Source organism: Thermobia domestica, chromosome 10 (assembly GCF_964235325.1).
Source record: "Thermobia domestica chromosome 10, izTheDome1.hap1.1, whole genome shotgun sequence".
Taxonomy (NCBI): domain Eukaryota; kingdom Metazoa; phylum Arthropoda; class Insecta; order Zygentoma; family Lepismatidae; genus Thermobia; species Thermobia domestica.
The window spans coordinates 103,156,030-103,179,923 of NC_137463.1; the positions used below are offsets into that span (position 1 = coordinate 103,156,030).

General features: G+C 36.7%; 1 protein-coding gene across 5 annotated transcripts in view; it reads right to left on the reverse strand.

Annotated features, from left to right (window-relative positions):
* Pisd (phosphatidylserine decarboxylase) overlaps positions 1-23,894 on the reverse strand; it is an 81,200-nt gene that overhangs the window by 23,875 nt on the left and 33,431 nt on the right. For 2 of the 5 annotated variants that reach the window (XM_081728335.1, XM_081728333.1), the window contains one exon: positions 5,301-5,646. The exons of the other annotated variants lie outside the window; for them this stretch is intronic. The gene's annotated coding sequence lies outside the window, so the exon portion shown is untranslated. The remainder of the gene's footprint in view (positions 1-5,300; positions 5,647-23,894) is intronic. 5 annotated transcript variants of the gene reach the window in all.

Sequence of the window (23,894 nt, forward strand, 5' to 3'; positions counted from 1 at the left end):
GATTCCAAATATGCCAATATTGAAGTGAACACTTTGAATGAGCCTACAAGTGCTTGGTGTCTCGGTTTTTGTGCATTAGTATGTTGTGCCTGAAATATTTTCACTGCAAAGTGTAAACCTATTTTTGCCCATCTTCTATTGCGTTCTGAAAAGTAGAAATATCCGTCTTAATGATAATTTACAGTTAATCATGAGGAACAAGTTGCGTTAAATCTGTTCAAATAACATAAAATTAACAATGGTTTTAAAAAATAGATGACCTTACCACTACTAAATACAGCTTCAATCTCATCGAAATTATATTGTTCTTTAATATGTACGACTCTCGACTTGAAAGTGCTATTTTGAACGCCACACGTCTTTTCAAAAGAATGGAGTTTTGCTGTTATATGTTCTTGTGTTTGATATATGACTACTGCCATAAAGCAATTTTCTGTTCGTTAGTAGTAACTGGAAATATACTGTCGATTACAGTGGGTACAGAGTTTAAATTTAGAGTTTCCATGAAATGATATATCCGATGGGACACGAAAGTACTTTCATTATTGCTTATATGTATCTACATGCTTATTTTTTTTTTTTTTTCGCAAACACAAAATATTTCTATGAAAAAAGGAAATACAGATACATAAATACTCCTTCACCTAAACAGTAATTACTGATAATTACTGGTTTTACACCTGCAATAAATCAACGAATTTACTGGCTGCAGGTAAGAACGCATAACTTGTGTGGTTATTCACGACAAAAATCTTTAAAAGTTCTGAAGATAGAAAAAATGCCAAGTCGTATGATATTTTATGAATAGTAATTTTCAATTAATTCTTTATTCAAATTATATTCACTACTAATCTTTATTGACTGTTTCTTGTGGTCATTCAAGCAAAGTTCTGAATCTTACTCAGGCCCTAACCCAGTATTTTTTGCAACTGAAAAAGGCAGAACGAACTTGAAGCACGTAAAGTCTATTCTAAGTACGTAATTACATCCAAAATGAGAAACAAAGTAAGATTTCACTTGCGCGGACAGTACAATGTTTAATAATTATCTTTAGTCTCTGCACTGTTCATCTCAGTTAGCAACAAGAATAAATTTATGAGAGACCTCAGCGAGATTTCCCTGCTAGAGAAAATATGAACTCAGGATTATTAAATACTGGAATAAGAATACATACGCGAAAAAAAAAAAAAAAAAGTATTCTACCTTCTCCCGAAAGGCAGTCCACTTTACTAGTTTTAGACATCATTTTCGTCGCACTAAAGCTTTCGGATATTCTGGTTAACCAATTCGCGTTGGACTATGATTGTTGCAATAGGCTGTTTAAGATGCTAATAGAGTTCCGCAGTCACTTCTGTCGTATTCGCTCATAGATCTTAGTGACAATTCTTTTCAATGCTTGGGCAATCCATGTGCCACAGGACTTATCTTCCATACACTAATATTATTCACCGATATTGTTCTGCCATGAGTTCTCTAGGCAGTCATCATTTTGCACACTGTTCCTCACGACACATGTAACACACTGACCACCTTATATATCTGCGCTAACCATGCACTCACAGTTTGGTCTCTTTGAAACTGAGATGTTGCCAATTTTGCATCACCACCGTCTGCTCGTTTCAACACACGGCTCCGTTCTATCCTATTTAACACAATAGAAGCGATCACGTAACATACTACTAACACCACCAGCCAAGTGCTGCACACACGCCCTTAGTATTAGCCCTCATACATTTTACCCGTTGCAAACTGTAGGTTTTCCATTATTTTGATAACTATTTGTATACATGTTCAATTTGATATAAAAGCCTTTAGTCGGGGTCATCAATTACAAGCACTACTCTAGAGACACTCTTTGCTTTATCTTAGTATTAGCGACATACTTGAGATAACGTTCTTTGTTTTACTGTTTTGGAAAAGAACCTTCATCGCCACGATTATCACACGGAAGAAATAATAGCTACTGATGCAGAATGACTTTTGACCTTTTCATTTTCTTGTAGCATAGATATCACTTCTAGGTTCCGGTTGTACGAAGCAATGACATTTTCTAGTTAATTTTTTATCCGTCGTACGCGGAAATAGTTAAAAGTTCAATCTATAAGGGAGAATATATATATATAAGTTAATGTTTGTATGTGAAATTCCCAGACAATTATAGTAATGTTGCTGAACAAAAAACTAGACATTGGCCAATTTGAGTTATTTTCGATTCCATATAGGGAATCACTCTATCTACTTTTATATATTATATATATTCTAATTGATGCATTTATGACAAAATTCTTTACAAAAAGAACATTAACATAAGATGGAAATATGCACAGTGGCGTAACAAACGGGTCCGCAATGCTGGGAGGGGGACCACGGCAAAAGGGGGCCAAAAGTTTCAAAGATTAATTTTATGATCCTACAATGTTAATTAAATTTAAATTCAGACTTGACTTTAAAAGACAAAAATATTTTCTCTAACCTCTCAGTTACGAAGTCCATTCTAGATGGTACGGCCGTTAATACCACACTAAATCTATTTTTCGTGTTTCATTACTTTTCACACTTTTTCCTTACTCTTGTTCTGTAACCCTCTTATATTTTCAGGTTAGTGCTAGAAAATAAAAATACCTAAATGTGCATTAACTGTAAGCTTGGAGCGATTATGCACAGAATCTTTTAGTGCATCAATTGTTTTCGTGAACGAACACGACATGCAAATAGTTGAATTTGGCATATCAGCGAAAAATATAACGGTTTTGAAAAATTGTGTTTGCAGAACAAAACGAAAAGGGCTGAGAATTCGCGCGCCAAGTGCTTTTCCAATGTTAAATCTATGGGCATCCAGTTTTTCGGTGATGATTCCTCAATGGTGTCTGACTCCTTACGACACTCAGCGCGCGCTCTCGAATCACTATATCAATGTTAGTGAAGAACGATTCACGCATCTCGGAGATCCAGTTTTTCGGCGACTATTCCTCAATGGTATGTTCGATCGGGACATGCGACCTCTTATGATACTCTGCCTGCTCTCCTCTTAGAATCACCATGTCAAATTTGGTAAAGAACGGTTCACGCATCTCGGAGGAGTATCCGGATGAACGAACCCTAAGTAAAATAAAGAGGTGCTTTGTTCCAATAATTTGCAACTGCGAACATTCTGTATAGAGCCTGGAATAATAAACAGAACGGATTTGACAATATTCAATAATTCTCAGCTGAGTGAATTAAATTCTACTATCTTGCTTGGTAACAATGAGAACATTATCAACCTGTACCGAACAATAATAACCTAATAATAATGTGCAATTTTTGTATAAAATGAGCAAGTAATGATTGACTAGATGAAACACCCAAAGTTTTTTTAAAAAAATGTATAAATTTTAAGTGTTTTCATGAACATGGAAAAAGAGGGTCTTTGATATTCTTGCGAAGGGGGGGGGGGAGTCGCATCCTTAGTTACGCTACTGGGTATGTATGTTGGTTGGTGACTGTAAATCAAATTTATACAATACATAATTCTTGAAAGAAACACATGAAATCTATTGAATCGATTCTATTTAGAACGTAAGTCTGTATCTGTAATTAGTGATTCTGAATAGGCTAAATTGACTGACGGAGAACATCTTACATACGTCACTGAACACGAGATCTGTCACAGTCCAAGTAATGGCAATGACCTTATGAATGTGCCGTCTTTCAGAAGTCTTGTGTTTATTACTCTTTTATGAAGAGCTTCCCCAAGGAATTACTATAATTAACAATAGTTCAAACAGAAATCTAAGCAACCCAGTGCAACAAAATTTTCAGATTGATTTGACTTCTTCATAGTTTCTCTAAGTTGCGGCTCTTGAGGGACGTCACATCAGTAGTTATTTTATCGCTATAGTTAAGGTTTCTTCCCTCAGCCTAATGTTCTAGTATAGAAAAATTAGCATTAAGTACAGTTTCTTCCCTTGTTTACAGCGATAAAATTTTTACTTTGGACACCTTACATTTCTACATTCAATACTAATGAATTTGAACATTTTTAACTTGTAAAAAATAATGGCCTTAATTTTGAATTTGTTCCTTCAAAGAGTGTAGAAGCGACATTCTCTGCCTGCTTCATGTTTATGGGGATTTTGTCACAACTAGCTCGCTCACTTTCGGGTAGCGTGGTCGCAGGTTCAAATACTGCTATTAGAGCCTCGGATACAACTCAAGCGTTCATTTAGGTCTCAATTTAATAGCGGAGCTCATAATTTATAACCTCGGTGTTATATATTGCCTAAAGACGAAAATCACAGACACGTATTGAAGAGAAACGCAGGCCTGTCCTTGATTTATTGTTTCATTCTAGAATTTGACTAGAATGAGTGTACAAAAGTCAGATCTTTTACAAGGTTGCACCACGGTTCTGAAGTAGAGTTTTATTATTATATTAGTACTACCTCCCACTGTCTACCAATCAAGGTCGGTATGCAGGAATTTTATGCGGGACAACCATGTGATTAAGTTAAGAGTTGATTATTATTACATTTTCTTTTGTTTCAATAACTGTGAATTAGTGTACATTGTTCTTTAAATTGAATATTTCATGAACGGTGATTTTATACTCTACTTGGTGATTGGTATGTATATGTCCGTAAAAGTTTTGAAACGGAGATCTAGTAAAGATAAATTTGTATGATTAAATCCGTTTATCATGCTTTCCTCAAGTTAAGGAACGAAAGAAAAATTTGAAATGTACTTTTGTTTAGTAATTATGTAAACTGTTCCACAATTGTGTAAGATATGTCTTTCACTGGAAAATGTAATCAGCAACGCAGAACTTAGTAATGAAGAAAGGAACTGCATAATCGTTGACATATACTCCTTATTTCATAACAAAATATCCCCCCCACCGCCAATATTAAAGAATTTTGAAAATGTATGAAAAAAAAAATCTGGAAACTGGTTATTAACGTTGAGTTAAGGGAGTATGCTATTTTAAGATAAAACCGGAAACTGCGTTTTGCCTTTGACATTCAGCTGTCCAAAGTCAAGTGCGCAATGAATGGACAACGCCTTTTTTTCAATCTTGGAAACAGATTAATGATGAGAAATGCCCCTCAGCAACATAAATAATTTTCTCTTAATGTTTTGTATACAAATAGTCTCCTTTTTTTTTCGCATCTGAATGCGATACACGAATTTAATCTATTTCAAGGTTCAACACTCACGTTTCATTTACAAACAAATACTACACCCATTTACTAGGGATTCATTCACATAAACAAGCGCCAAAAAATAATTACAAACAGTATTTATGTAACACTGACACTTACCACCGAAATTTGAGCGAAGATTAATTAATCCAAATACTGCCTTTCGTTGATTGCTAATTCCAGGCGAGAGCGAGCAAGAATGCGCGTCAAATACTTGTGGAAGAAGACTTGAAACAGGGCAGTCAGATGTTTTTATACGAGGTCAAGCGCATAGAGGACTTTACCACTATCGTATGTTGCTGGAATGGTCCCAAGAATCCACTGAATCAAAAGATTTGGCATGAGATATGGCGCGGGGGAATAACATGGTGTGTTTTTCCCCCTTCTCACTTTGTGTTTATACTTCTTGTCTCCTTCCCTGACTCTTCCAATGAATGCATCTCTCAAAATTGAAAATATTTTAGATCTAGAAAAACAATGTTTACGTTACTCGCAGGAATATTGAACTGCAACAGATTCTATTAATGTAAACTGTCAACTTCTATTTTAGGTTTGGAACAGCACTAGTAATTTTCCTAGGTTCAATTTTAAAAAGCGTACTACGCTTCGCGAACTAATGGGTGTGCTTAACCTCAATATTGCGGGTTCCAGTTTGATCGCCGGGCCAACTATCACATTCCTGGTTCTTTCTGTCTGGTGTGCAGCAAATTAGGAGATTCAAGAAAGAAAGGGGAAAAAAGTAAGGGCAAGGCAATATTTTCATTCTAGGAAAGAGTGGGTTAATTAAGATACGTTGAAAAAGATCGAACCTGCTAGAAAATTTCGTTAACATTACAAAATTTAAAATCATAATGATTTTGGATGTGCATTACATGTACTTCACTACGAGAGTTTCCCTTGATAAGAATATTGCCACGGACCTTCTCCTAAATCCATCCCTGGTCCACATAATTATGGACGAGCACAAATATTAATCAGGAGTATGATTAAAAAAAAATAAGAAAAAATAAATGGATAGGTCAATGTAAAAGGGTTTTTGTGGTGAACAAACACCGTGTGTGTGGGTTCTCTCGTTTCTTCCCCTCCCTCTTTCTTCATTCCACCATTTCATTCATTATTATCATCACAGTCTTCCTTACTCTCGGTGCATAATCTTAGGATGTTAAACAAACGAACAAGAGTCAATATTTGATGGGTTAATTGGAAAACAACAAAAAGTATCACGCGATCAGAGACTCTGCAAATCGAATTCGAAGCCTGTTAAACACACACCTCTTGTTTTTATTTGCCTCTTATATGGAGAAAATTTTTATTGAATATCGGACGGTTTTTGACAATATCGTACCCACAAACGCAAACATCAAGGAATATTTCCTTGTAATCAGCGGCACAAATTTGTTTTCAACATTGGGGGGGGGAGGGTAAGACTGTTCTTATATACTATATATATATATATATATATATATATTAAAGCGATGTTCGAAATATTTATTAAGTTGTAGAACGATGCTTGTGTTCAACATTGGGAGTCGGACAGATTTGAGGCTTATTCTGGAGGGGGGAACTTCAATTTCAACTCACTATTGTGGCAATCGGACACTAATCATTATATTCCTCCCGCCAAAAAACACATTTCAAACCGGATTATTACGGGGACAGTCCCCCTCAGTTCCAAGATTTGCGCCAGTTGTCCGGGATTTGCGCCAGTGCTTGTAATCACATTACCGAAAGAAAGAAAGAAAGAGAGAGAGAGAGATGTAATTTTTGCTTTTCATCTTGTATTGTGAAATAATTGCGGAGCTACCTGGGTTAAGAGGTAAACTCTGATCTCTCCAAACCCAGGAGAAAATACAAGTAAGTGAACTATACATAATTCAACTAAAAGTCCTTTGGCGGGCAATACTCTGTAACACCAAAAAAATTAACGTGTTTAACATTAAGACAAGTACAAGATTAAAACACAGGGTAATAAGAAGTTACGTTTAGTTACAAACCCTAAAATACACAGAAAAACGTGACCATTTCGTTCAAGATGCCTTGATATAAGTGGGAGGGAAGGTCTCAGAAATGGCATGCTCATTTTAGACCCTTATCACGTTCTGCTGCTTCAAGTCCACTGCACGCGGACTATGACCATTAAGTAGATTAACATCGAATGAAGTTTCTTTCCTTGGGGTCTTACACTTTGGGCTATAGCTGATAACCAAATATAGGACGTTTCTAAATGTATCTGTTTTCTAGAAAGCTTCAATAACAAACACAATTCTACAACAAAGGATAAGAGTAATCAATAATATAAAAGAAACAAAACCATGCACTCGATTAAGAATTTAAATTCAGATAGCAAATAATTACACTACGTAGAAGAAAAGTCACAAACAGATGGATGTCAAATGTTTATGCCATTATACTTCGGCTGAAAAACATAAAAATGTAAATTATTCCCTAACTTCATATACTACTGCCAATAATACTGTAATGCTTGAATAAAATTAACATCTTGCTGCATTATTCTAATATACAATTTATTGATTATTTTAAACTCGAATTGACCTATTTAATAGTAATAAACAGCTTAAAATACTCAGAATTTTCCTGCTATTGATACTATATTGTTTATTGATCGCTGTAACCGTCGAAATGATTTTTATTCTCCACAGTTTGTTTGCACCGAACAGAATGCTTTGAAGAGTCGTCGTTACTAGTGTAAAATTTCCGGGAATTTTGAATCTGCTGGTAAAAAAACGTTTTTTCCGGTTTCTTTCCGTAAATTTGGAAAAATTGGGAAAATAACAAAAATCTTTGTATTAGGTTAGTTTTACCAGTAATGGGACCTTCTTTTTCGAACGCGTGAAAAATGTAAGTTGATAAATTTCAATATAACGAATATTTTTTTAAAAAAGTAGTAGTATTCGAAAATAAAATTGTTGTAATTATTCTTGAAAATTAATAGTCTGTACACATTTCCTTTATGTGCCTTTTAGTCGTTTACACCTGGATGTGCATTAATTACAGAACTTTTACAATTGCATACACATCTACAATCATGAAGCTTTCTGTTTTGCAACAAATAGGGCTCTTGAATGAAACTAAGTCCTTAATGTGCTCTTTGATCTGGTGAAATTGTTAATTTTAACCAAATTATTTCTTAAAAGAAAGAACAGTAGGTAAGTTTCACTATTACTCATGCACTTAGACATATAATTACTATCATTTAATATTCAAATACAGAATTTACTATAAACTTTATGTACAAAATTTTGTAAGTAAACAAATATCTGTTTTCTAGTGCGACAAATTATCTCTATATATAAAAATGAAAGTGAATATACTTGTAATTTAAAAACTCTTGAACCATTAGACTGATCTCAAAAATTTTCAACATAGATGAATTTAGGTCCTCGGATGAATTTAAGATTACACATTGAAGATGCAACTTGGAGGAAGGAAATGCGGATATATATTGAAAATTACCGATCTTGGTGTCGAACCCATAGTTTTCCGGGTTGCTGAGATGAACAGTGACATTTCCGATGAAGCTTAAATTCAAATTCAGCTCTGCAACTTGGGGGAAGGGTAAGAGGAGGTATATAAAAAAAAGATGGAAAATAGCCGATATCAATATTGAATCCATAATAAATCCAAATTTATCCCCGCAAATTGGGGGAGAGGGAGGTAGACTATATAAAAATGATGCAAAATGATCGATATTAGTGTGAATCCATAGTTTTCAGGACCTTTGAGATGAACAGTGACATTTCCGATGCAGTTTAAATCCAAATTCAACGCCAGAACTTTAGGGAGGACGAAGGGAATGACATATATAAAAATGATCGAAAACGACTGATACTAGTGTCGAATCCATAGTTTTTGGGGTCGCTGAGATGAGCTGTAACACTTCTAATGCCGTTTAAATCCAAATTCAGCTCCGTGACCTGGGGGTGGAGGGAGGGAAGTTATATATGCAAATGATCGAAAATGACCGATATTAATGTCTAATTCATAGGTTTTGGGGTTGCTTTGATGAAAAGTAACACTTCCGATGCCATTTAAATTCAAATTCAGGCCCGCAACTTGGGTAGGAAGAAATATATAAAAATAACTGAAAGTGGCCGCTATTAGTGTCAAATCTATAGTTTTCGGGGTCGCTGAGATGTGCAGTGACATTTCCGATGCCGCTTAAATCCAAATTCATCCTCGTAACTTGGGGGCGGGGAGAGGTTCCCGATATTGGTGTCGAATCCATGGTTTTGGGGGTTCTGAGATGAACATTAACACTTCCGAAGCTGTTTAAATCTAAATTCAGCCCCATTAGTAGTAGTAAATGGGGAGGGTGACATTTAAAAGTAATTGAAAATTACTGCTACTGTGTCGAATTCATAGTTTTTGGGTTCCTAAGTTCATTGGTGACAGTTATGGTGCCCCTTATACCCAAAATGAAACTTATTCTCCCTGTGTGAAGAACGGGTGCTAGTCTTTAATAGTAACGAACGGAAGTTACACATGTTAAATTTATAAATATATTTGTCGCTGCTCAAATTTACGCACTTGTACGGCGTATGTGTGTATATGTAAATAAGATCATCTCTCTTTTTGAGTTGTTTGATAAATATACAAATAATAAAGAGGGATTTTTATCAGAAATCAGAAAACTAAAAAGTAAAATTAAAAGCTGTTGCTTTAAATATTTTTCCTGCTAGCGAAATACATTGTACCTAGGCATACATTCTGCAGACGAGGTTACAGCAAATAAGATTAGCATCAGACGAAGAAATAGTTAAATTATATTTTCCAGGTTTTGCCAATATTTCCGAACAAAAGATTTTTTTATAATGGGTTCAAAATTTCCGAAAATTTTCCACAGCACAAGGAAGATACGTATCTCCATAAAATATATATTTGATTTTAACATACTGGTTATAACTAAAATTATTCTCTGGCCCTGTTATTTTAACACTTCCCTGCCTTAAAACGGTAACTTTATAATATTACTTAAGATAATTTAAATACCTCTATATTAATTAATCTAACTAGAATTATATTTTAGTATCTTTTGTAGACACAACTCCCATCTATCAAAGTGCTTACTTTAAAGGAGTGAGCAAACATATTTGCTGTTACAAAATTTCCCTATTCTAATACAAGAAATATAACTATTCACTGATCTTAACTGTAAATTAGTAAATATAAAATAGTTTTCATTTTAAAAGCATAACGTATTAAAATATTCGAAAATTTCAATTTTCCCCAATTTTTACGTTTTTTTTCCAGCTCGGAAAAAAACGGTAAAAAAACTGTATTTTTTTAACCGAAAATTTCCGTTTTTTTTCCAGGCCTTTACAACACTAGTCGTTAAACGCTGACGGATCAACATTTGCTTTAGTATTAAGATCACACAAGTGAGACTTACAAGACTGTAACGTTAGTACGTCCGTACATCAGTTACTCCACACGATGTCTTGAACGAGAGCGAATTTTAGAATTGTTTTATTTAAATATAGCTACAAGGATTTTCTTGCCGAGTTCCATATTTCATTTTTTACTATTGAAACAAAGATGTATGCTTCTAGAATGCTACAAGTTACACATCGCGTCAGTGGATGGCAGCAAACATAATCCAGTGGTTGACATCTACCGGACGAAATCGGAACTTTTAAGCGTGATTCTCTCTGTTGTCTTTGGCAGTTTATTATTATTATTATTATTATTATTATTATTATTATTATTATTATTAATTCTAGTACATTCGTACGAAAAAAAAAAAAAACACTTTTATATCCCTTTGTGTTCCATTGCGGTACCGGTATCTATGATGATGCTGTTTGTCTTGAGAACAAAATAAGTCAGCGTCAAACGTCTCCAGATTCGAAAGTAAACACTCTTGCTATATCTCGATGTTTTCAATGTCATGATCTGTCTGCCATTGATAATCTATTTATTTGGGTTAGAGATGGAGATTTTCGATTAAAAAATTTAAGTTTACTTAGGTCACCATTTCTGATTTAAGCACATGTAATGTGTATATGAGGGTATGTTTGTCTTTTTTTGTCACTGAAACAGAACCCTTACCGACGTGAATCGCAAATGTAGCGAACCATTTTTATAAAAAGTTTCATTGAGGCATGGTTATTGGCGGGTGACAGACTACAGGCACTGTCACCTACTACTAAGGAAGTGGTCTCCACTATTCCTATCCTAGCTTAAAAGTAACTTAAATAATTACGATTGTATCAGATTGAAAGTGCTATACAGGAATAGCTTGCACAGTGGAACGCCAGTTCTGCTCAAACGCGGATTTTATCATTATCCATATTTACGAACTGACAATAATCTGCTACATCAATTTTTTATTCCTAACTTATTAAAAACATCAAATAGAACACGTGCATAGACGAAAATAGTGTATACACCAAGTCGAGTATTCGCTTTGTATATGACGATATTAATATTAATATAGTTGAAGTATGGAGATACGGTGGGTTAGTGGTAGAGAGCTCAACTCTGGTAAGGAGCCCCTGCTTCGATCCTATACCATGAGAGTTTGTCGACGAAAACATCGTGTCCGTGGATTTCCTTGAGGTCCTCCCGCTTTCTCCCACATTCTTATTCCATCAACTCCTTTAATAATCATTCACTTTCATTAAACATAGATCATCTTCAGCCTACTGGATATTATCAGAATGTAAAACTGAAAATTTCACTTTTTATTTGTAAGTGAAGAAATGCGTTGTATTTGTTTCGCTTTCTTATAATTTTCATGTTTAAATATTTTTTATATTATTTACTTAATAATAATTATTTTTTAACTTACCTCGAACAACGCATTTTGCACAACGCGAACTTTTTTTGAAACCAATTAACTGCATTATGCAAGGTATTTCTGTTCCTGCATATTCCCCGTTCCCTATTTACCTGTAATTTAACGCCAGCTATGTGATCCTTTCTGCTCTCAAGTCCCTTGTCGATTTCGACGTTTGCTTTCGATCGATTTCAACCACATTTGACAGGCTACCTAACAGGTAATCAATTACTTTTATGCCAATTAGTTGTTGCGCCCAAGCCTTCGGCTCGCTGTACACTATAGGTTAAAATCATGCTTAACTAGCAAAGCTAATTATTTAAGTTAATATCTGTATTTTTTTTAAGGGTGGCGAGCACCAAACTAGTGTAAATTACTCTTGTAGTAACTCTTACTTCTTTAGTCTGGACTACTTTAGTAAATTACTTCCGAAGTAATATACTATTTTAGTAACTGTTGGAGAGCTCAATTTCTATTTACTTCTTTAGTTGTAACTAAAGTAGTAACGCCTTTTTACTAAAGAAGTAAGCCATTTCTGCACACTGCTGGCACTTGCATTTCGTTTCCTATCGGGAGCTGAAGCTTATCAGAAGATGCGCCCATGAAAAAAGGCAAAGAACATGCGGTTGTAGTGAAGAACAGGAAGTTGTTGGAAAAAGCAGACGAGCTTCATTCGTTAAAAATACGTTTAATACGAGAGGAATATAATACAAAAATATTGTTAATTGAAAGACAAAGATAAATCGTGGAAGACCATAACCTTAAAATGGAAGTTATGAATAAGAACGAATTCAAGAATGAAATGGAACATACTTCAGGTTCCGGTTCTTCAGGCAATGTACTCCAGAAATTTATGTTTTTATAAATGAATGTGAATATATTTTATATGTATGAAACATATTCTGTTTGCTTGATATATTTTCCAATGGTTAATATGTTCTTGTTTTTCACATGGCATAATATTTGTTTAAGCATCAGTACATTTAATTTTTCTAATTACCACATTCTAATATTTATTTGTATCAGCGAAGTTATAAAAGTAGACATCTTATTTTTCTTAGAAATAATCAAAACATCTTTATTGTATAACTCTGTGTACTGAAGAAAGAAATAAAATGAAAATCTTAATCCCCTAATTGCAAAATAAAGAAGAAAGAAAGAAAAAGAGAGAAACAACTAAAATTATACATAAATAAAATGGGTGACACTTCACTGCAGTAGTGACGATCCAGTGCCTTATTTATTCAAGAAGGAAAAGTGTTTATACTAATTTATTATTTTACTAGCAAATTGGGTATAATTTTTATGACAGCTTGTCCTGCAGCATCTGCTTCTGGCTGAAATGCATATTGGTTCATGCCATTCACATCCACAACACCAGTGTTTCTTCTAAACATGATTTTTTTTTTTCGGGGGGAAGTTGCCCCTCGCAAGCTCTGAGAGGTTTCTCCCGGAGAAGACGAAAATAATACTTCTATAATATAATAATAAATAGAATAGTACCATGTAAAAATAATATGATCCCCTTCGAATACTAAGTGTTCCCTCCGTGTAATACTAAGTGTAATTTTTTCTGAAAGAAACACTGCACAGCATCAGGGTGAAACACACCTACTTCTGTTCCAAAGTTGTGCAGAACTGCAGTATCCTCAATAACATTCCCACACATGTTTTGTTTATATCTCATTGTTTTAGTGAGAATTTGGAAACGGTTCTTCCAAACACCGAATGTACGTTCTACTACACATCTTGTAACAACATGGGCTTTATTGTAGCGCCCTACGGCTCCTGTCTGAGGTCGAAACATAAGAGTCATAAGATGTTTGGAGAGAGCATATCAACTATCTCCAAAAAGCAACCCATTCATTATATTGTTCGTTTTCCAATTTTGGAGGAATTCTACTATTGTCTCAAATGCGTACATCATGCGTGGAACTCAACCAATGGCTTAACACGTTCAAAGTCTTCATATTGGCATCAGAAATGATTTGTGTAGGCCCTATTGATAAAAAGGAAATTCTTGCACTTTCTGTATAGTTCTGCTTGTGCTCCAAAAGGACAAAGTATGGGTATAGGTACACAATCCATGACCCCTATAACATTCGGAAATCAACCAATTCGATAGAATTCACTTTTTCCTTTATATATATATATATAGTGGCGGATCCGGGATATGATCAAGAGAGGGGCTAAACCATAGTTTGCTGTTTTATCCAGTGTAAAGCAGGATTGAAGCCCATTTTAGCCAGTGTAAACCTGAGCGTCAAGGGGGGCTATAGCCCCTATAGCTCCCCTTGGATCCGCCACTGTATATATATATATATATATATATATATATATATATATATATATATATATATATATATTGCTCTGTGGCGTGGACACACACACAGTGGCTTTAAGGCAATTGAACTGTCTGTCACACTGTTAAAAGCTCTTCCAGCAGTATTACGATGTATGTTAATGAGATCCCCTGCTAAGATTTGATAAGTACCAGTGCGAAAGATTCGCAATCTACAAAGAAGTTGTGGCCTAGGAGACAAAGCACGGTTCCTGTCAGAATTATGCTGCAGTAACGGCTCCAACATATCAAGCAGCCGCTCAAAAGATTCCTTAAGCAACCCAAAACGCCCTTTGAAATCAATGTCACTATACATTGCAAATAGGTTTCTTCTCTCCACTAAAACTCTCATTCTTGGGATGTCTACTTCTTCCTCCATCTCCATATATTCTTCCTAGTCCAGGTAATCCATAGAATTCGATATTTAACAAGTAGAAAACAAAGAACTCATCTTACTCTCTAACTTTACTCCTACTGCTGCTTCGGAGTAAATTTTGGCCTTATTTACTCGTTAAGTTACTAATGTAGTAACGTACTCTTTGATGGTGCTCTCCACCAGTTTTGGAGTAAATAAATTTACTACAGTAGTAAACGAAAAATTTACTCCTGTAGTAATTTACTCCTTTAGTTCAGTACTCTTGACTGGAAGTCGCCGATTTCCTTCTCTCTTAGTAACTTACTACTTTAGTTTCACTTACTCTCGGTTGGTGCTCGCCACCCTAAGAGTTTGAACACCAATCACCCTAAACTTCATATCATATTGTTATGCACTTATTTCAAGATTTCGTTATATACAGCAACCCTGCAAATAGCAACTTCTATTAACATCAGGCTGGCAAGTGATAGCGCATGCAATGGCATTTTCTAGCGTGACAGTTTACTACAGTGAAACCTGTCTATGTTGGCCACCATCGGTTCCATCAAAAAGTGACCAACTTACAGAAAACAAGTGTGATTGATGTATTTCTAGAATAGGATTTCTAGTATTACTTGATTGTAAAATTTTAATAAGCAGTGGCACGACAGCTACTTATAAATAATGCATATAGAGTAATCATAAAAATATACAGTACTAGAAAATATTACTATAGTATGTTTAATGTATGTGCGTACCTTTCTCTTCCTGAAAACTTGTCTGGTACATTGGATTATTCGGATCGAAAACACGATAACACAAACAACCATGAAATAGAAGCGTATGTACGCAGTTTATTGAAAATGATATTACAGCATACTGAGTTATTCAGATTGAAAACAAGAAAAGCTAAGTTATAAATTGAGAAATTCATATGCAATTTATATGACTTCTTTTCAGTTGTTACTGAATGGTGGTTGTATTTGTTTTATTCTTTTTGGCAGATATGCACATTCTAATATTGTAGTTAGCTACCTCTTGTTAATGAGCTAGAAGTGTTTCCCTCTTAGCAAAAGATGTTTTGAGAAAATCTTGAGGGAATTCATATCTCAAAAACTCCGCTATCTTTTGACAAGCCGACAGGTGCCAATAGTTGACAATTGAGATGATTAGTTTTAACCTTGAGAATTTTCCGGCATTACTAAAGCTCCCCACTGATGAGAGGAGCTGATATAGCTAATGGTTTTACCAAAACAGACAGGGTAAACAAATACGTACAACCATTTCCTGAATTCCTGTACGTGCTTTTTCTTATTCACATTTTCATTCACCACTCCTTTATCAGGGTAGTCTTCTGGCCATTGACCTCCAAGAGCAAATCACGAATCCTTGTTTCTTTTCTCCAGTCACAAATACAGAACATCTGCCTCTCATATGGGAATACGAAAGAGTTAAGAAAAATAACAAAACAGTATTTTGCGTGGCCAAGATACGCAGGTAAATTTATCATTATCATCATAGGATAAACAGTGCTTAAGTGTGGCCAACTTCCAAGATAGACAGGTGGCCAACTTACAGAGTAGTAAGTAACGAATGTCTTATGCGAAAATGCAGGTTCAAGACGAACTAGGCCAAGATAAGCTGGTGGCCAACTTAGAAAGGTGGCCGAGTTGACAGGTTTCACTGTATTAGGAATTAGCGCGACGCACTTATACGTTTGCAATTTATTATTAGAATTCTCTTTGTGCCCCTTCTTTTTCTATAAAGGTAACCAAGAAAGTTCTGTCGCTTCTTGCGGAGGTCTGTGTTCCATTGGCTCTCACACCGTGAATTGAATGCAAATGGAGATAAGGCGAAGGTCAGTTGTTGGTGTGGATATATCCAACATAACACCTGGTTGCGGCAGTTGAGTTACACCGTGAACTTGTTTAAGGACAGAGTCAACATGGGATCTCCACAGGGCGTCATAAGGGTGTGCACGCTGTACGAGTTCAAATTGGGGTCAAACGCCGCTGTAGTGGGGCGGAAAATATGCCAGGCCTTTGGTGAGGGTGTTGTGACTACGTGGACAGTGCAGCGGTGTTTTAACAAGTTTAAGGACGGTGACGAAACACTCGAAGACGCACCACGTGCCGGAAAAACAACACATGTACAAAATGAATATATTCAGACAGCAATTGAGGCAAACAGGCCAGACGTGTGATGAACTGGAACTACAATTCAATGTGAGTGGAGAAACCATTCGACAGCACCTTCATCAACTTGGGAAGCACTTCAAGTTGGGCGATGGCTCCCACGTGATTTGACTCCGTGCCAGAAGGCAACGCGAGCAGACACCTGTGTTTCTTTGCCGTCTCGTCTAAGAAAGAAGCCACTTCTGGACAGGGTGCTGACATGTGATGAGAAGTGGGTCCTGTACGAAGATACACGACACCGTCATCATCTGTTAGCATCCCATGAACCGGTTCCAAAACAGCCGAAACCAGCACTGCACCAGAAGGTCCTCCTGTGTGTTTGGTGAACTGCTCGCGGTATCGTGCATCAGAAACTGCTTCGGATCATCAATGCAACTGTGTACTGTCAGCAGCTGAGCCGTGTTCAAGAAAAACTCAAAACTCTGGAGCCAGCACTTCTGAATCACAAGGGGTCCTTCTGTTACAGGACAACGCTAAGCCCCACATAGTTAGGATGATCCGGGACAGCATTCTTCACCTTGGATGGGAAACACTATTGCATCCGCTACACTCCTCGGACACTGCACCGTCCGATTATCACCTGTTCCATTCCTTGGACAATCACCTTAGAGGACGCCAGTTCAAATCCCTAGTAGAGGTGCACAATGCATTTGATACATTCTTCGCTTCACGTCCCACCAAGTTCTACCGCGATGGAATCCATTGCCTTCCTGAACTAGGGATGCGTGCGAGGAGCGAGAAGTCTCGTCTCGCATTTGCGAGACGCAAGACGAGACTAAACCATGCGAGACGAGACGCTAGACGAGACTCGGTTAAGTCTCGCGAGATTTCTCGCAACATTTATGAGTTACATTTAATTGTATATTTAGTGATTTTACATTTATTGAGTTTTCTAAGTTGAGCGTTAATGCCTCCAGGAACAAACAAATAAACAAACAAACAAACAAAAAAAAAGGATTGGGGCAATAGACATTTTATGAGATTTATTATTATTCAAGGTTGATTTTACTCAGCTCTGGATCAAAAGACATGTGGTCTGTGTCTGTGTGGCTTGACACCAGTGCTGTCGGGTTAACCAAAACTTTTCAGGTTTTGATATTCTGGCAATACTGCAGTTAGTTCAACTGCATGATCTGGAAATTGATCCAGAAAGCTTTTTTCGTATCAAGTATAGTTTGCTGGATATTTTGATTCTCGCAATTGTTAACATATTACGTTATCCACAAGTCCGTTGACACAAGTAATGTTATTCCTTGGTGGTTGGTGTCAAGGGAGATAGGCGACAATAGATGGCAGCACTGTTCTCCTACACAAGTTACGTATTTTTATATTTTCTCTGCTGCTTCCACAAATTTAATGCTAGAAAGTTTAAACTTTCTGAAAAGAAAGTTCGAACTTATTCTAAGGGAACAGTCCGTGTCAATTTTGGATATTGTGACGTTAGAGCATTCCTCGGACTAGAAGCAGGCAAAGACAAGGTTGAAATCCGGTTTAATAAAGACGAAGAAATTTACATATAGATATAGTAAAAGGATCCGGGTTTGGTTCAATGAGTTCAGAAAAACATACGGAATCGTTATATTCTTTATATCCTAATTATATTGGAGACTTTTTTTTCGGGGCAAAGATGTGCCCGCATGGCATACTGGAAAATATTGCTGGAGACCTCTAATCTGGAAAACAATGTTGGATCCAGCAACAATTTATGCTGGTTTTGCTGTAAATTATGCTATTAATTTGACGAAAATTAATGGTCCAGCAATCAAATTCCAGCACAACTTTTCTTTTAATTTGGAGCGGAGGGGACACAAGTTTGGATACCATGTTGAACTCTAGGTTCCGTCTCCTTAGGATGTTATGAACATTCATCCCATGAAAAGCAATGGCAAACCACCATGGATTCACCTTGCCAATGGACTTTTATGTCAAATACCTGCCTTCGGACAGAATATCACATCATCATTCATTAACAGCCATAGAATAACACATTGCAAAATTTTGACCCAATGCGAGACTGCGAGACCATGTGAGAAAGTCTCGCGCGAGACGCGACTCAAAATTTTATGCGAGACGCGAGACGAGACTTCACATTTGCGAGACGAGACGAGACTTTTCCATTTCTCGTCTCATCTCGTCTCGCGTGCATCCCTATCCAGAACGTAGGCAAAAGGTCGTCAATGCTGATGGGCACTATTTTTGATCTTCCAGGTACATTTTAGGTGACATATCGATGTTTGAAGATGGTGGGTGAAAAAGCGTAGAACTTTCTACGTTACCTGTATATAAGAAACTTTACAAGTCTCACAACAGGGTTGCATAACATTCCAGGATAGTGTGACTATATTATATATTGCTCCAAAACCAGTCATTATACTCCTGAAAAACAAGAACTTCATAAACGGATGTACAGACAGGCGCGCACTCAGAAATTTTTGTTGGGGAAGGATCTATATAGTCTAAGTAGTATTGAACGGGTATTATTCTGTACCCGATTTTCAGAAAAAATGATACCTTTCATCACAGAGAAAGAGTAAAGAAGAAGTGTAAAATGAAATGTTCATGCTACATCAATCATTTCCCTGTTAAAAAGTATAGTTTTATTAAGAAAGTGTAAAAATATATGTTGAGTTAGGAAGTTTCGGGGGATCCGGACCCGGAGGACCCCACGTGACTGCGCCCCTGTGGATAGACAACTGCTTTTGGCTGTGGGACGTGATCGATCTCAATCAAATTTCGTAGACCATGTAGAAGTTTTACATGAATGTAAGACTTGTAGTAGAAGACCAAATTTCGTAGAAGTTTTACATGAATGCATATTCGCTAATAGACAGAGATGAAGAATTATATAACAAATGAAAGATTATAATAATGGCTTACCTCTGTAGACAACAATTAGATGTAGAATATTGACTATTCAAACAGAAAGAACACAAGGAAGCACAACGGTTGGAAATTGAATAATGTATCTACAAATGGATTGATTCGTCACGACTGTAAATGTCTGAAACTGGAGATAAAGTAGTAAATACGTGGAAAAAATGATAATGCAAATTTTATCGCCTCGAGCGTCGGCACGTTTTGTGTATTTGTGTGTTAGTTTGAGTTTTATTTATTCATTTTTTTAAAAGTTTAGTACACAAGCAGCTTTCTTTCAATATAAACAAGTTACAATTAACAATAGGCGTTCAGAAATGTGCCAGCTAGGCCTACATGACTGACCACGCAATACATAGCAAGGTACCCCAAAAATCTGTCCAGGGTCATCCTATGGGTGAGGCAAGTCGAGGAGTCGCTTCAGGTTGTGAGTCATAGGAAAAGGAGTTAGGCCCTTCAGGAAAAGTAACAAGTTTACTATTATAAATTCATTCTTGAAATGTAAAAGGTTTCGAAATTACGAAAAATCACTTGGTAAGAAATGTTTACAACTATATACTGTTAATGTCGTGAAGTGCATCGTATTTAGATATACTATTAAGATTGCCTACGGAAGACGAGTCAGATTGTCCCATCTCGAAAAGGTGTCATGAAAGAATGTCCGTCTTGGAAGAGTATCTGCTTCTATTGGAAGATCTCTGTCTCTTCCAATGTTCATGAAAATTCAGTCTTTCCTTGTTATGTGGGCAACCCAATCATTGACATTAATATTAAAAAAAAAAAAAAACTAATAATGCTGGACATCAAATTTTTACCTATATTATTGGCCCTGCAATTCACTTTCACCCCAGACTACGCAAATCAATGGGACCACCCTGGCCACCAATAAATCAAAGGTAAAATGTGATTTAAATGCCATATACATCACGATGATAACTTAAAAGTAAGATATGGACTGATTACTTCTCATGTACGAGCAAATTGTCGCCTATGCAATAGTATAATTTGCCATCTCATCTCTAGAAAGAAACGATTTTAAGTGCGTTACCCCATCATAATTAGAGTAGGATTAATGAAGAATCATGATTCACCGAATAATAATAATAATACAAAGGTTAAGTCATAAATCTTGCAATATTTCTAGAACTCAAGACAGCAGGCACATGTATACGGCCCAAGACCAGTGTGGCAGGTGGACTTTTTTAAAACGGAGACCACCACTTAGTCAGTTTTTAGTAGAGTGACGATGAGTGCTCAACGTCAAGCATGTACCGATACCACTTTTTCACGATACCGATACTTTTGGACACATTGAGGAATTTTCGGAATAATGAAATAATCAACATTGTATTAGGGGATAATAGACATAAGGCCAAAATTTGACATACAAATACAAAAAGCACAATTTCATATCAGGTTCCACACAAAAATATATATTTCCTCTAAAATTAATCCAGCTCACATAAAATGAACTAAAAAGCAGCAAATACTTATATAGTGTAAACTTAGTTCTAAGAGTCAGCGATTGATATTTAGAGGAAAACGCGGCCCACACGATGACTGATACTCCACCGCCCTGGACCGCACTCTCTTGGCATGCGGAATCCATCGCCTCATGAAGTCGGACCGTGACTTGACGGACCATATGACATTACTCCACTGTTGCAGTGCTCATCCGCGGTGATTAGTGGCAAATACACACTGAAGTGTACGATGACGCGTGTAGGGCGACGGCTTCCATAACCAAGAACACGTACACTATGTGATCAAAAGTATCCGGACACCCCCCCCCCAAAACGTATGTTTTTCATATTAGGTGCATTGTGCTGCTACCTACTGCCAGGTACTCATTACCAGCGACCTCAGTAGTCATTAGACATCGTGAGAAAGCAGAATGGGGCGCTCCGCGGAACTCACGGACTTTGAACGTGGTCAGGTGATTGGGTGTCACTTGTGTCAGAAGTCTGTACGCGAGATTTCCACACTCCTAAACATCTCTAGATCCATTGTCTGATGGATAGTGAAGTGGAAATGTGAAGAGACACGTACAGCACAAAAGCGTACAGGCCGACATCGTCAGTTGACTGACAGAGACCGCCAATAGTTGAAGAGGGTCGTAAAGTGTAATAGGCAGACATCTATCCAGACCATCACACAGGAATTCCAAATTCATCAGGATCCACTCCAAGTACTACGACAGTTAGGCGTGAGGTGAGAAATCTTGGATTTCATGGTCGAGCGGCTGCTCATAAGCCAAGCATCACGCAGGTAAATGCCAAACGACGCCTCGCTTGGTATAAGGAGCGTAAATATTGGACGATTGAACAGTGGAAAAACGTTGTGTGAATGACGAATCACGGTACACAATGTGGCGATCCGATGACAGGGTGTGGGTATGGCGAATGCACGGTGAACGTCATATGTCAACGTGTGTAGTGCCAACAGTAAAATTCGGAGGTGGTGGTGTTATGGTGTGATCGTGCTTTTCTTGGAAGGGGCTTGCACCCCTTCTTGTTCAATATTTAGATGTTCAATCAAGCTTTTGTTTACATTTTGACCCGCCGCAATTTTGCACAGGATTGTCGTAGAAAATCGAAACTTGCTCCATCTTCCTTCATTTAACAACAGCTTTCAAACGATGTGCTATCGTACTTAACCTCTCTTGCTATTTGAAACTTTTTAGTTGGACCCCACCTGGGACCCTGTAAGAGCCCTGGGACAATGTGTTTTTATCTTTAATCGTTGTACTTTGAAAATAATACCAGACTTTCTTTCCTGTTTTCATATTTATCTCATTGTTTCCGATTTATAGGGGTGCCATGGACTTTTCAATTAAGTTTTTATTTACATTTTGACCCGCCACCATTTTGCACAGGATTGTCGTAGAGAGTCGAGACTTGCTCCATTTTCTTCAATTTTACAACAGCTTTCAAACCATGTGCTAATTAACCCCCCTTGCCATTTGAAAATTTTGAGTTGGACCCCACCTGGGACCCCGCGGTAGACCCTGGGGCAAACATTTTTATCCCGAAAAGTGTGTCCTTGAAAATGATGGGATACGTGTTCGCCGAGCTTTCCATGTACCCAACCGTTTCCACACAAATGCTTCCTTTGGAAGTTACAGGCTGGCAAAAACATGAAAAAATGAACTTTGAAAGTCCCGTTCCTAAACTATGGGACCTACCGTAGTCGGCTCAAGACTTCACTTAGGAACTAATATGTGCCCTATCCAAGTTTCAGAATCCTATGATACTCATGCAACAATTTTTGTAGTCGGAGATTGGCTACGGACATATAATTTGAAGTATTCACCATTATCTCTATTACAATTGCTGCAGAAGTACCACAGGATTCTGAAACTTGGATATTTGGATGGGGCACATACTACGTAGTTCCTAAGTGAAATCTTGACCCGACTGCGGTAGATCCCATAGTATTGGAGATATGGAACTTTAAAGTTCATTTTTTAATGTTTTCGGCAGCCTATATATATTACTGCGAATAGCATCTTGGGCATCAAAATTTCCAGAACGAAAATGACTGAACCATATTTTGGCTGTTGTTTTTGATAACATATCCTGCCCATAAAGAGAATAAATTTCTTCACGGGCCTACGAAGCATTTGCACCTTTATCGAAATAAAATTGTAAAATACAGCCGTAAAGTTCATTCACCTTCACTGTGTAATATCTTACTTATGACTGCAAGAATTCCAACACTTTTTGTACATCTACTAACTTCAACTATCAGCTGTTGAATGACGTAAGGCCAAATCCGCTGCGATTCATATATCTGATACTGGGACACTAACTCATCTCGTGAGCAAATGGCTCACTACTTTTTAGATTACCTGATATATCTAATGAAAGATACACAAATTAAAAATATTTTCAAAAGTACATATTTCCACGACTATAACTTCCGGAAGATGATCCTTCTAAGCCTGTGATAAGAGATGTTTTGAATCGTTTCTGCTAGAATCGTTTCTGCTATCTTAAAACACTAGAATCTATATAAAAATACATATATTTTAATAATTGTTAAAGTGAACAAACAATATTCTGCAGTTTATCACTGTTATCAAATTTCCGTAAATTTTATTATACTGAGTCGTCGACAACATCAGTTTATTATTTACTTTTTCACAATG